We start from the raw sequence: 12,510 nt of genomic DNA, 5'->3' as shown, positions 1-12,510 counted from the left end.
AACCGGCCCGGGCAGCGGAGGCCTTTCCCGACCGGCGCCGGGACGGAAGCGAAACCACGCCCCCCCCGCTCCTCGCCCCCCCACCTTCCCTGGACTCCCCCCCGACACCCCGCGGGGCTGTGCCCTCCCCGTGCGCGCGGGACCCGCCCCGCCTTCAGACACGCGACGCGCCGCCACGGACACGTGCCCATCGGAGCCCAGAACTGCGCGCGGGGCGTGCGGGAGACACCGCCAGCGGCCTCCCCGCGCGGACGGACCCTGGTGCGAGCACCGGGAAGGCGCGTCCCCAAAGCGCGGGGGCCTCGACGTGTGTCCGAGACGCCCGGGACGGAGGCGGCGAGGGTTCCGTCCGGGGCTCAGCATAGAAGGTCAAGGGACAAAAGCTTGTGAGGCCGGCGGAGGGGAAGGGCCGCGGCGCGCTGCGGGGCCTGCAGTCGACAAGCAGACCCTCCCCGACCCCGACGGCCCGCTCCACGCCCGCGACGCCCCGCAGATCACAGCTGCCCGAGGCGCTCGTGCGGTCCGACGGACGGAGGCTCGGCCGCAGCGGCGGGAGCAGAGCAGGGTCAGCGCAGAGAAGGCGCCCGGCGTCCACGCAGTCGGCGTCCACGCGCCCGGCCCGGTTCTTCCCACCGCACTTCACCGTCCGGAGAATGAGGCGGTACCGGGACCCCCCGCCTCCCGCCTTGTTGACTGAAGCAGTTTTCTTCCCGCCGGAGAAGACGCGGCCTGCGGTTTCCGGAGCGGACGCTAACCTGAGGGAGCGGACGCTAACCTGAGGGAGCACGCGGCCCTCGTCCACTCTCACGGTAAAGGCGACGTGACCGCAGCCCTGGACCCAGCGGACCCACCTCAGACCCGGTGAGTGGCGAGAGCCGGAACCACTACCGGGCTGCAGCCTCTTCGGACGTGGTCAGGGCGGCCCGTCCGGTCTTCCCTGTTACCGCAGCGGCCGGGCGCGTGAGATGGTTGAGTAACAACAGTCCGAGAACCGTGTTCACGGCTTTTTCTGTAAATAACCTTAGCTGGATTTCAGTTACCCCTAAGTAGCGGTCAGTAAGCGATGGGCGCTGGGGACCGTGAAGCCCGGGGCAGCCAGTCCGCGCCGGCCCGCAGCGGGCCGCGAGGCAGCGGCTTCCCTCACGGTGTCACGCACGACCGCGACTGCTCGCGCCGCGGGGCTCTGCGCTCTGACCGACAACCCCGGGTCCCCGAGAACGTCCGCAGACCCCAGGAGCTTGCGGCCCGCATGGTGGGGAGTGGGAGACCCGCGTCGACCTGTCGCAGCTCGGCCGGACCGGTGCGGGCCGCGAGACAGATCGGGCTGCGGAGGTCACGCAGCGCGCGCGCTTCCCGACGACGTGAGGAACAAATCCCGCCACGGGCGCTTCTTGCTCGCCTGCTTCCGGCCTTGAAGGGCGGTTCTTCCGGGCGCTTCCTCCGCTGACGCCGAGACCCGCGTGGCCTCCACGCGCCCCCAGGCTGTCCGAGCTAAGACTGTTCTCCCTCCGAGCGGGGTGCGCGGCTCTCGCTTCCTCCGCCGTTAACCGCTGAAGTCGTTTCTGGAGACGTCGGACGGCGCCGTCGGTGCGCCTTTCCGCGGGCTTCGCAGCTGCCCGAGAAGAAACACTAGGTGCTGTGAGGCGCGTCACGGCCGACCGAGGGGGAAAGAATCCCCGTCGCGCACGCGGTGCTGAACGTGGCTCGTGTTTACCTTTCCTCCCCGGGCTGAAAGCCTCGGAACTGGCTGCGGCTGCGTCGTTTCCGTAACCGCACGCGACACGGGCTGCTCCGGAGGCGGCTCCGGGTGCGGACACGCACGGACGCCGAGAAGCAAGTTTCCAGAGACGCTGCGACCCGACAGGCCGAGGCGCGCGGCCAGGTCTGCTACCGAAGGGCGCCGAACCCCAGGCCGAAAGGACTCGGATTTCTAGTCGAAAACCCTTCACGTTCATCACCGTGTGTAGAGATTCGGCTCCTGTAAAATATTTTCTAAATTAATTTTCTGGCTCAAGCCAGTTTGAAGTTCCTCTTACTTGAGCTGAAAGAACCTTGACAAGGAAAAAAAAAAAAACTACATTTTTTTTTTAATGGTGACAATAACAATTTCACTGTTGATTATTATGAAAACACAAACACAGGGTGCCTGGGTGACACCGTCGGTTAAGCATCCAAGTCTTGGTTTTTGCTCAGGTCGTGATCTCAGGTTCCTGAGGTGGCATCTGCTTCGGATTCTGCTCCCCTCCCCCTGCATAACCCCCATTCGTGCACTTTTCTCTAAGATAAATAAGTAAATCTTTTTTATACACAGAGAAATGCTGGGTTTTTAGCTCTGTATTACCACAACCCATATTTTAGAGCATTAGACAAAAATTTTTTTAAAGAAAATAAAAACCAAGATGTAATTCAAAATTTCAGTTGTGTGAATTGAAATTGAAAAGGGAGCATATTTCTTTTTATTATGTGAAACAGCGGCCAAATCTTATTCACTGAATTCCTAGGGGATCTGGGTTCCAAAATTAATGTGTTACATTTACTTTTGCATCGTCCTTTTATGTCTTATTCTGTTTTTGTCCTCCTCATTAAGAATATGAAACTCATTGCAAAAACAAACAAACAAACAAACAAGAAAAAAAAAAAAAAAACTGTGAATAAGGCCAGTACAAAAAAGAAAGAAATACCACCTGCATTTTCACCACCAGGAGTGCCCATGGCTAACCTTTGCACTGTGTCCTCCAAGGATTATTGAGGACCCTGAGAGACTCTCCAATAAATAACATCCCTTCTCAATGTCTGGGCTGGGAAGAAATTGAGAAATAAAACAAAAGTTCAAAACGGAAGCTAAAATATTGCCTGTATTATTGACAGAGACTTGGTTTGAGTTGGTAGATCTAAAAATGAACAATCAAAATAGTAGTTTCAGTCACATCATTCCTGGTCTCCCTACTTAGGAGATATTTTTTAAAAAGGAGTTGTTCCTGAGATCTATAAGAGAGAGAAAAAAAGAGAGATTAGAAGAGAGATATGGAGGCAAAGGCAGAGAGAGAGACAGAGAGATAAGGGTGTATCTAAACCCAGCACACCCAGAAATTCCTTCCAAGTTCGTTCCTAAATGTATTTATCAAATACCTTGCAACACCATTCCAAGAGCAAATTAGTAAAGACCCAGAAAAAAATATTTTAGCAAAGAAATCAAGAGCGTTACCCAATATCTATAGCAAAGAAATCAAAGGCGTTACCCAATATCTATAGCCACTTCTTTCTTTTTCTCACAGGAAAGTAAATGGTACATATTTACTACTTAGTAATAATTTAATAATATATCATAGTCTTACCTCCCACCCCTGTTTATTAATATATTTTTTGCCATTATAAGCAAACTGTGGCCAACTGGACATATATTTATGTTAGACTCGGGTTATGAATCTTTGGGTAAAACACAGAAATGTAATACTATATTCTCTCTTTATTCTGTCATATTGCATTTCATTTTGACATATCCCGTTAGGGATCGTCTTCTCTTAAGGTGATGGTCCCTGTCAGGCATCTCCTCTGTAACCTTCATCTCTTTCCTTTGTAATTAGCAGGTGTTTTCTGAAGAGGTACTGTGAAACTATGTAAATATTTCATTCCTTAAGCTTTCAGTTCATTCATTTACTTATATTAGTATAGATCATAGTTTGATATTTTATTCAAATGATTATTATCTATTATTTTCATGATTTATTTTGAGATTCAGATTGTATCAGATTTGACTAAAGTGAGTCCTTTCAAGCTGACGTCTGTGTCCCATGACCCTGTCTCCCGCATCCAGGAGCACTTCCTCACTATAGGACACAAAAAGGTATTAAGGTTTCACTTGGCCTGTTCCTGGCCCCAGCTCTGGAAGGAGTCTCTGTTCTGAAGAAGCCTGCCCCTTCCCCTGAGGATGGTATTTACAGTCTGACCTCCAGGCGCTGTGTCATTGCCATTGGGCTTTTTGCTTTCATGAGTCCCTTTCAGTCGCCAAAACCAGGGAATACATGTGTGTATTAACAGATTTTATTCCCTATCCCGCTGTATCTTTCATTTTGAAAATCTTGAGCTCGTACACGTACTTCTAATTCCAAATTTCGTATTTTTAAGTCCCTTCTCCTCCAGTGAAAATCTAGTTCTACTCCCATTATCCTAATATATTTTTTTATCTAGCCAGTGTCTTTGTCTGTAATGGATTTCCTACAGCTGTCACCATCCCTCTCCTGTGTGGGCAGGCCACGACTCCGCAGGAATATCTTTACCATCTTGCTCGGGGCAACGGTTCAGGACAGACTCTCGCATTGGCACACACCCAGGGCTGCAGCACACGGCCAGGCTGCCTTCTGTGTGACTCCTTCTGCGTCTCTCTTGGGCTCCAACTTGTTACACGAGGCTGCTCCTTCACGAGGCCACCCTTTTCACCACACTTGGGCTTCCTGAGCCTGCTGGGGCCACTGCGATCCCCCCATCCCAGTCCCAGTACAGATGTTTACCCCACTTGGCCACTCCTAACAGAGGAAGTTCGCATTGCCCAACTAATTCTGGAAGGTTAATGGGCATGCACACTCTTAGGAGCGGTGTGTGAGAGAGTACCACTTCTCCATAGAGCCCTGGTGTTTTCTTTCTCCCCTGTGTTACCTGGTTAGTGAGGAAGCGGGTATAGGTAGCTGTGTGAGGCGTGCTTCTCTGTGTCCTGGACAATGTCCTGCGAGTGCCCACAGTCCCCTCTCGATTTTGTTACATGATGTCCTTTTATCTCCATTTTCTCCATTTGAATACCAGCATTCATTCTAACGTATCTTAACGGGGACCTTTGAAAGATTTTATATGTATTCTTACAAAATTCTTACTGTTTATGCTTTTTAATGTATGTAAGTGTTGCTGTGTAAACTACTCCATCTTAGTTGTTACTTTTTTCTCCAAACACCTTTAAGTTTTCAACTTAAGTTTCAACTTAAAGTTCATCTTTAAGTTTTCAACACCTTTAAGTGAAAATTTAGCTCAATTATTCTTTGAATTCTTGTTTTATTGTTTAACTTTAATGTCAATAAAGCTGAATATGTTTCTATACAGTTAGTAAGCATCTGTCTTTTCTTTTACAAAATGACTATTTGAATATTTTATTCATTTTTCTCTTTTCCCAATGGATTTATTTTCTTTTTCTTACAGGTTTTTAAGCATTCTATATTATATGTATTAATCCCTAGCAAAAAATAAGGTGTTTCCTTAAACTTAATTTAAATAATTAAATCAAGGGTGCCTGGGTGGCTCAGTGGGCTAAGCCTCTGCCTTCAGCTCAGGTCATGATCTCAGGGTCCTGGGATCAAGTCCCACATCGGGCTCTCTGCTCAGTGGGAAGCCTGCTTCCCCCCCCACCCCCTGCCTGCCTCTCTGCCTACTTGTGATCTCTCTCTCTGTCAAATAAATAAAAATCTTTAAATCAACCAGTCAATCATTTTGTTGATTCATTTGGACTATATACAATATCTTTAAATGTAGTCTTATGTGATTCTGGGGTTTTTTTCGTAATGCTTATAAAGACCTTCCACTCAAACTAATCATCTTTATTTTCTTCTAGTGTTTTGCTTTATTTTTTCCTTTTTTTTGCACCCAATTTAGTTTGGTGTGAAATCTAAGATAAGTCTTTTTGTTCTTCCCTGCCCCACCCCAGGATAATTACCTAGGTGTCTAACACTGTTTAATGAATGAGTCATTCTTTCTCCCATGATTTTAGAAGTAATCCTTATCATGTATTAATTAAAATATGAAACAGTGTCTGTTCGTGAAGAACTTCCAGGTGTCATCAAACAGTATGCAAATGCAATAAAAGCCCAAAAAAGGCACAGTGCACATGAGAGTCAGCCAAGTTCCTCTGCCAGCCAAGCCAGTGCAGCCCGCAAGCCTAGAGAATGGAGCATCTTCTTTAACTACAGAGACATCCTCAGGTTCTAACCAATCACATACAGAGCTTCCTCAGAAGCAGCAGAGGGTTTCTCTAATTGACACAAAGGCCCCATGTAGGCTAGCGGCAACCCTTTCCTTTTTATCTTTTGCTATATTTGTGCAATAAATGAGTATTAATTACTTCAACCCGTAATTGTTCAAATGTCTGTTTCGGCAAGTTCTTCATTATTTTCCCTTTAAAAATTTTATCAGTATCTTCTCAAGTTAATTTTTCCACTTGAACTTCGGAAACATTCTGTTAAATTTCCTCATCACATCTTTTTCTTCCCTACTTTTGACTGTGATACTTTTCTTTTAGAAGCACTTAAAAAAAAATATATATATATATATATATATATATATATATCTCCATTTATTTGAATCACTTCTTTATTCATATTTCTTCTTCTGATCCTGAAATAGAAGATGCACTTCCAACTTGAAAAGACTCCTGCACCCATTCATGTTATATCTTTACCCTCCAACCCATTACACTGCCCCTGTTAGTTTCCTGGTTACTGCTTGGAGTGAAAGAATCATTATTCCACAAAACCACAGAATACAAATAACACTTAGAATGCAACAGCCCTGCTTTCCAGTAGAAATGAGGGAAAACGCAGACTTCAATGCAGGTCAGGTTTTCACTTCCAGTTCCATTTCTAAGCACTGTAGACGGTAATGAGTGTTAGGTGAAAGCCCGTCGTGACCAAGAGAACAAACTTTGGACGTGTTTCATGGAAAGGTCTAGCCTAATGACCAGGAGTGGTCTCCTGAGATGTGTTCTCCCACCCCAGTGTTTGCAGGCCTGGAAAGTTTGCTCAAAGCAGTTTTATTGCACAAAAAACTGCTGAGTTCAGAAAATATTTTGCCCGCTTGAAGACTCACATACTTAAAATACAAAAATAGAACAAACAGAATTTTGTTGCAAATAGAAGAATGTTTTTATTTTTCTCAGTAAGACTGGAAACAAATGATACATTCTTGGTTGTCTAAAAAATATTTTCTGGCAAAAGCGATCTTTGTTTCAAAATTAAGATTTGCTATCTTTCACTAGAATATTATCGTAAGTTCCCCCTCAAAATCCTATATCAGAATTTGCTCAGACCTAATGACAGAGCCTGACAGAAAAGCAAAGCAAAGCAAGGCACTTATATGCTTGGGTCTGACATAACGTGATTTGGGAAAATGGCATCGTGCTTTAAAATGCAAAGGAGGGTGGGCACATGGGTGGCTCAGTGGATTAAGCCTCTGCCTTCAGCTCAGGTCATGATCTCAGGGTCCTGGGATCGAGTCCCACAACAGTCTCTCTGCTCAGCGGGGAGCCTGCTTCCTCCTCTCTCTCTGCCTGCCTCTCTGCCTACTTGCGATCTCTGTCAAATAAATAAATAAAATAAAATGCAAAGGGACACTGGCTCCTATCACAATCTAACAACAAAAGACTTTCTCTCACTGACTCTCTTTTTCATTACACGGGTAAAATAATTCTAGCAGTGACTCTTCTGCAAAAGACAATCTATGGCAGGAATTGCTAGAAAAGAGACTTGTCATGTTGGCTCTGTGTCAACAGTCTCTATCCCAAGAACCTGAGAATACACACAGATGCATTAGTATCAGTGCAACAGAAATCGGCTGGTTCGCCCAGGGTATGATTGCACAAGCCCATTGTTCAATTAAAAAACGAAACCCTCTAGAAGGCATTTCAAAATTACACAAATCTTTCGCATGCACTGATAGTGCAGGTAAGGCTCGGCCATTTTTCACATAGAAATAAATTGTTAAAGACGTAAATGAACACCACTATCAATACAATGTTTGTTTGAAAATCTACACAGTGTACAAGTGAAGAATGTAACAAAGTAATTAATAAAACTAAATTGTTTTCATTAAAAATTGTTTGTTCTGTGTCATGGGTTTGGGGGGAGAATTAATGAAGGGTAAGTGAATGATTGCATAGATCTTAACATTTAGAGAAAGCGGTCATGGCTTAAATTTTTATTTACTGAATTAACTTTCAGATATTTTTTATAAATGTAAGTTTTGGGCTATTGATTTTTTTGTTAAAGATTTTATTTATTTATTTGACAGAGAGAGAGATCACAAGTAGGCAGAGAGGCAGGCAGAGAGAGAGCCGCTGAGCAGAGAGCCCGATGCAGGGCTTGATCCCAGGACCCTGAGATCATGACCTGAGCCAAAGGCAGCGGCTTAACCCACTGAGCACCCCCAGGCGCCCTGGGCTGTGGATTTCAGAAGACAGCATCATAGCTTAAAACTGCCCAGAGTTTTAAGACATGGACTTGGAGTCATAAAATCATGGGTTCAGATTTGTGCTCTGCCACTTACTGGTTGTGGAATCCTGGGAAAGTAACTTCTCCTTCTTTAATAAAAGTTTCCTCATTTCTGAAACAGAGTTGTTGATATTACTAGTTAGTAAATTTGTTATTTAGCACAGTGTTGCAAATAACTTTAAAACAAATAATGCTTGTCCAAGTAAACAGGTAAAACTGTTCAAACTTTTGATATATTAATGAGGCCTTATCTTAAAACTGAATCAATGTGGGCCAAAAATAAAAGGAAAACAATAGTTTCGGCTAAAAATCAAATTAGAAGTGTGGATTTTTCTTTGGAGAAGTAAAATATATTTCTGGCATTTTTGGTCAAGAGAAGAAAGGATTTTATTTATGTATTTATAGACGTTTTTACTTATATATAATTGAGATACAACATTATATTAGTTTCAGGTGTATAATACAATGGTATGTACAAATATGACATACGATGTATGATAAATGATCACTGAAGTAAGTCTCATTAACATCCACCACCACATGTAGTTATAAGTTCTCTTACTTGTGATGGCACAACTTTCAAGCTCTACGCTCTTAGGAACTTTCACTTATATAATACAGTGTTATTAACTATAGTCAATAATGCTGCACATCATATTCCAAGTACTTATGTATTTTATAACAGGAAGTTTCTATTTTTTTCCTCCTAAGGATTTTTTAAAAATTTATTTGCTCTGAAAAACAGTCTGAGGGGTTTGAAGTGGCGGGGGGGGGTGGGAGGTTGGGGTACCAGGTGGTGGGTATTATAGAGGGCACAGCTTGCATGGAGCACTGGGTGTGGTGAAAAAATAATGAATACTGTTTTTCTGAAAATAAATAAATTGGGAAAAAAAATTTATTTGTGAGAGACTGAGTGTGCATGAGAAAGAGAACACAAGCAGGGTGGGGGTAAAGGGGAAAGGAGGAGATGGGAAGAGGGAGAGGGAGAAGCAGACTCCCCTTGAGCAAGGTCCCATCCCAGGACCCCAGGATCATGACACCAGCCAAAGGCAGACACCTAACTGACTGAGCCACCCAGGTGCCCTTATAACTGGAAGTTTAAACCAGAGGTTAAAAGGTACCAACTTCCAACAAATATTGTGAAAATGTCTATGCTACCTAAAGCAATCTACATGTTTAATACAATCCCTATCAAAATACCACCAAGAAATAATCCTAAAATTTATATGGAACCAGAAAAGACCCTGAATAGCCAGAGGAATGTTGGAAAAGAAAGCCAAAGTTGGTGGCATCACAATTCTGGACTTCAAGCTCTATTATGAAGCTGTCATCATCAAGACAGCATGGTACTGGCACAAAAATAGACACATAGATCAATGGAACAGAATAGAAAGCCCAGAAATAGACCCTAAACTCTATGGTCAACTAATCTTCGACAAAGCAGGAAAGAATGTCCAATGCAAAAAAGACAGTCTCTTCAACAAATGGTGTTGGGAAAATTGGACAGCCACATGCAGAAGAATGACACTGGACCATTTCCTTATACCACACACAAAAATAGAACCACATTAAAGACCTCAATGTGAGAAAGGAATCCACCAAAATCCTTGAGGAGAACACAAGCAGCAACCTCTTGGACCTCAGCGGCAACAACTTCTTCCTAGAAACATCGCAAAAGGCAAGGGAAACAAGGGCAAAACTGATCTATTGGGACTTCATCAAGATAAAAAGCTTCTGCACAGCAAAGGAAACAGTTCACAAAACCAAAAGACAACTGACAGAATGGGAGAAGATATTTGAAAATGACATATCAGATAAAGGGCTAGTATCCAAAATCTATAAAGAACTTATCAAACTCAACACCCAAAGACAAATAATCCAATCAAGAAATAGGCAGAGGACATGAACAGACATTTCTGCAAAGAAGACAGCCAGATGGTCAACAGACACATGAAAAAGTGCTCCACATCACTCATGATCAGGGAAATACAAATCAAAACCACAATGAGACATCACCTCACACCAGTCAGAATGGTTAAAATTAACAAGTCAGGAAACAACAGATGCTGGCGAGGATGCGGAGAAAGGGGAACCCTCCTACACTGTTGGTGGGAATGCAAGCTGGTGCAGCCACTCTGGAAAACAGCATGGAGGTTCCTCAAAAAGTTGAAAATAGAGCTACCCTATGACCCAGCAACTGCACTACTGTGTATTTACCCTGAAGATACAAACGTAGTGATCTGAAGGGGCACGTGCACCCGAATGTTTATAGCAGCAATGTCCATGATAGCGAAACTATGAAAGAACCTAGATATCCATCAACAGATGAATGGATAAAGAAGATGTGGTTCATATATACAATGGAATACTATGCAGCCATTAAAAGAAATGAAATCTTGCCATTTGCAATGATGTGGATGAAAGTAGAGGGTATTATGCTGAGTGAAATAAGTCAATCAGAGAAAGACAATTATCATATGCTCTCCCTGATATGAGGAATTTGAGAGGCAGGGCAGGGGGTTGTGAGGGGTTTGGGGGAGGAAAAAAGTAAAACAAGATGGGATCGGGAGGGAGACAAACCGTAAGAGATTCTTAATCTCACAAAACAAACTGAGCGTTGCTGGGGGGAGGGCAGTGTGGAGAGGGTGGTTGGGTGGTGGGGCTAAGGACATTGAGGAGAGTATGTGCTATGGTGAGTGCTGTGAAGTGTGTAAGCCTGAAAATTCACAGACTTCTACCCCTGGGACTAATAATACATTATATGTTAATTAAAAAAAAAAAAGTTAAAAAAAATACAAACTTCCAGTTATGTGTTTATTTTTATCTCTTAACTAATCTATGGAATTTATTCAGATATCGTCAGCTTTTTCTATCAGCGTTATCTTTTCTGTTCCAGAATTCCACATAATGTTTCTGTTTCCTTTGTCTCCTCCTATCTATGATGGTTCCTTGGTCTTTCCCTAGGCTTCATATCATTGACTATTTTGAAGAGTGAAGGTTGAATATTTTGTAAAATGTCCCTCAAATCAAGTTTGTCTGTTATTTACTCATGGTTAAACTGGGGCCATGAATTACTGGAGAAGAGACCACAGAGGTGAGGTTTCCTCTTTGTATCATACTGGAGGTATGTGATCTTGACATGAATTCTTACTGGTGATATCAATTTGGTTAAGGTGTTGTCTGCCAGGTTTTCCCACTTTAAAGGTACCATTTTTCTCTTTGTAATTAAAAAAATGTTTAAAAAGAGATACTTTGAGACTATATACATATCCGGTTTCTCCCTAGACTTCTGCCTAATAATTTTAACACACATTGATAGATACTGTCTACAGCATTATACTGTAGAGTTCTAATGGTGATTTTTCTCTTGCCCTCACAATTTTTACAGTTATTAATTGGGATTCTTATGTAAGGCAGAACACTTCTTCTGCCTCACCTAACATCACCTTTTAACTGAGTTCAGTCCAAATCTGAACATGCCGTCTACTCAGAGAACCAGAATAAGGATACTGCTGGGCAGCAGAAATGATGGAGATCAGACCTGCTCTGGGAGCCCATTGTCCTTCATATACCGTTCAGAGTGCGTCCGGTGCTGGTCACTGAGCTGGTGTGGGGGAACTCACAATGAGTAAGCACAGCCTTCGCCCTAAGGAATTCACAGTCCCACAGAGGATAATAAATAAATGCAGCCTAGACACTAAAATAAAAATATAGTCCTTAGCATTGGGGGCAGGGTGTGCTAATAATTTAGAAACCAGGCATGTTTTCACATTTTGAGCTGAGTTTTGGAGGCTGACTGGGTGTGCAGCAGGCAGGCAAGGTGGAGAAAGGTATTTCTGGGAGAGAGAATGTCATGTTCAAAGCCTGAGAAGCTTGAAATAGATAAATACAGAGCAATTTAAAGAGCTTAGTGTGTTGGTTGAGTATTCAGTGAGGGTCCTGAACTTACCTTGTAAATCTTTGTAACGGGAGTTATCGAAGTCTTAGAATGAGACAATTTTGTTTTAGAAAATATACTCTGGTGACCATTTAGAGAAGATATTGAAGTTGTGTGAAATTGGAAGTAGGGAGACCAATTAAGGGACTTGGGTTCCCTTTATATCAAGCTTAATATTATTGGGCATCTAAGAAGCTAAACAAAGAGGGTATAGAAATGACAAATTTTAGAGTGATGTAATTCTTTATTGCATTGGGAAAAGGTACCTGTCATATGGTCTTACAGCTTTGATTTATCTGAGTAAATCTTTGATAGCATACAGGAAATTAA

Source organism: Neovison vison, chromosome 3, assembly GCF_020171115.1.
Source record: "Neovison vison isolate M4711 chromosome 3, ASM_NN_V1, whole genome shotgun sequence".
Lineage (NCBI taxonomy): Eukaryota > Metazoa > Chordata > Mammalia > Carnivora > Mustelidae > Neogale > Neogale vison.
This window is presented reverse-complemented; position numbering follows the sequence as displayed.